Below are 2500 nucleotides of genomic sequence, written 5' to 3'. Positions count from 1 at the left end.
GCGGGTGGAGCGCCGTCATACGGGGAGGGGGCGCCGTCGGCTGACGGGGGCTCCTCCAAAATGTGACTCAGCGGCGACGATACGTGCGTGACGTCAGCAGTCCTTGCCGTCCTCATCGTCGTAAAGTCGTCTTCGAAGCATGACGTTAGATTATAACGAACTAGTTGTGTGGCTTAGCCTTCCCGAATGTTGAGGGTCCTTTTTTAGAATTTAATACATAGAATTGGGAACGTTACATTCAATTTCATTCAGACTGCCTTGGACTCAATCGCCGCCATTTTCCAGGAGGGACGGTGTAGTGACGTCCTAGCGTGTAGGGCTCGCTGGCGCCGGCAGACGGCGAGACGGCTCCAATTCGAGGCGGACGGACGAGTCTGTTTAGGCCTTAAATCTCTAGCTGGTTTCCACTGGTACGGTAGGTGAAGAAAAGGTAGAGTATTCCACAAATGAGAAAATGGCAAAATGGCACCCTACTGTGCCTAGTTAGTGACCCCCCCCTCCCCTCCCCAGCTACCTTTTTTATCACCATTTTAGATGTTCCTGGGGATCCATTGAAAGATAATCTTTATTGAAATAGCATTTCTCCGTGTATCAGCTTTTCCCTCCACTCTTGTGTTGAATAAATGAGGCAGGCCACTCTGCCAACAAAAATTATATTTCAGAAGTCTTGCCACCCCAGCAAGAGACAATTTCCTGGAGAGACATGCCAGTAGTGCACAATCAATTAGTTTCAATGTCATGGATGGCTTCCCCATGGCTAGAGCACTTCTCAAACTGCCGAGTATGCATTTTGCACTGACAGCTTACATCAACCAATAAAAGGCTTTCACCACACATACCTTTCCCCCGAACAAATCTACTGCATCTCATTAAGCCTGATCAATCTACAATCGCAGTGGAGACAGAGGGGTGGATTGTCCTTGAACTAGCGGATCTGGGGTTCAAATCCGTGATTTGGCAAGCAACTTCCCCTTTTGCCGCATCTTTAAGCAAAAATATCCGAATCCCAAAAAAGCTGGAATGATGCTGCTCTTCAGAGTGACCCCGTACTCTGACCTGGCTGTTGAAGTCTGCATGCAAAGAGAATTTCCTCACACGGATCGATAAAGCATCACATTATTCCACTTCTCTAAATGCCACGGCACTTTAGTAAAGCTATCGAGCGCGTACTTCACACTGACAGCTGACAACAACCAATAAACACCTTTCACACTTTGACAGGAGAAATCAGGACAAACAATCCTGCTTTCCGACAAACCCAGAGGAGCCTCGATCTAACGTGGAGAGATGCTCAATGAAAACGGGGTGTCCCGATTACAAAATATGAGGAGAAACTGGATCCGAGGCACTCTTTGCACAAGAAATACATGTATTTGAATGGATAACGCATTGCATAAACATTAAAAGGGGTACGGTGGCGCAGTCGGTAGCGCTGTCGCCTCACAGTTAGAAGGTCCTGAGTTCGATTCTCGCCTGGGACACTGTGGGCGCTGTGGTTGTGTTCCCCCCCATATCTTCAGTGCCTACTGCCCAGGTGGGTTATCTCGTCGAAAGGGCCTTTCTCTCTGTGTGGAGTTTGCATGTTCTCCCCGTGCTCCCCCCAGGGGGTTCCTCCGTATATACTGTAACCCCCCCACTAAAAACATGCAGAAGATCAGATCGTCATCGTCATCCGACCAGTGACGACAACATCCGAAGTTGGTCCCCGGGCGCTGTACGAGAAAGCGACCACTGCTCCTGGCCTGCCCCTCGGAGGAAAGGACATGCCTGGATGGGTTAAATGCAGAGGACACTTTTCACCGGCCACCGTCAGCATGAGTGTGTTGTGGCCGCATGCATGTGTTGTGGTGTTCGTGTGACAATAAAAGACGGGCTTGTCCGTTACGAGAGTTTTTAAAAACCTGCAAAATAACAGCAAGTGCTCCGCCCGTCAGGTCACATGAACTTCAAGTTCACCCTCCTAAGCCCTCGTTCACAGCATACGCCAAAGCCACGCTAAAGCCACGCGAAAGCCACGCTGAAGCCACGCAGTTTTATTTCGGCGTCCTTGTTAACACGCGATACCGTTCACAGCAGCCGCACGCCACACCACACTGAAGCCGCGCTGAAGCCGCGCTGAAGCCGCGCTGAAGCCGCGCTGAAGCCGCGCTGAAGCCGCACTGAAGCCACGCTGAAGCGATCATTCAGGATTCTGTTCTATTTTCCAAGTGTGCAGCGCGCTGAACCAGAGCTGCCAGGCAAGTTGTGGGCGGGGGGGAAGGCAGCGCCGAGCATGCGCTGAGGAAAAGAGAGTGCTTCTTGTGTGACCGGGTTAGTGTGACACTCAGCTTCTGTCAGCGCAGCTTCAGCTCTGCTTCTGAATAGCGCCCGTTGTGAACAAAGGTAAAGTCCCAACGATTGTCACACACCTGAGTGTGCGAAATTTGTTCTCCGCATTTGACCCATCCCCTGGGGGAGCGGTGAGCGGCAGCGTGCGCCGCACTCGGAAATCATATGGTGA

At 51.2% G+C, this 2500-nt stretch overlaps 1 protein-coding gene across 1 annotated transcript in view; it reads right to left on the bottom strand.

The window, feature by feature from the left end:
- The window catches only part of kif5ab (kinesin family member 5A, b), a gene marked incomplete at both ends in the record, with an annotated part of 65211 nt that overhangs the window by 8646 nt on the left and 54065 nt on the right, over positions 1-2500 (bottom strand). The gene's annotated exons all lie outside the window — the stretch shown is intronic.

This window comes from Poromitra crassiceps (assembly GCF_964638095.1).
Source record: "Poromitra crassiceps genome assembly, chromosome: 25".
Taxonomy (NCBI): domain Eukaryota; kingdom Metazoa; phylum Chordata; class Actinopteri; order Beryciformes; family Melamphaidae; genus Poromitra; species Poromitra crassiceps.
Note: the sequence above shows the minus strand (reverse complement) of the source record. Positions and strands in the feature narration are given on the sequence as shown.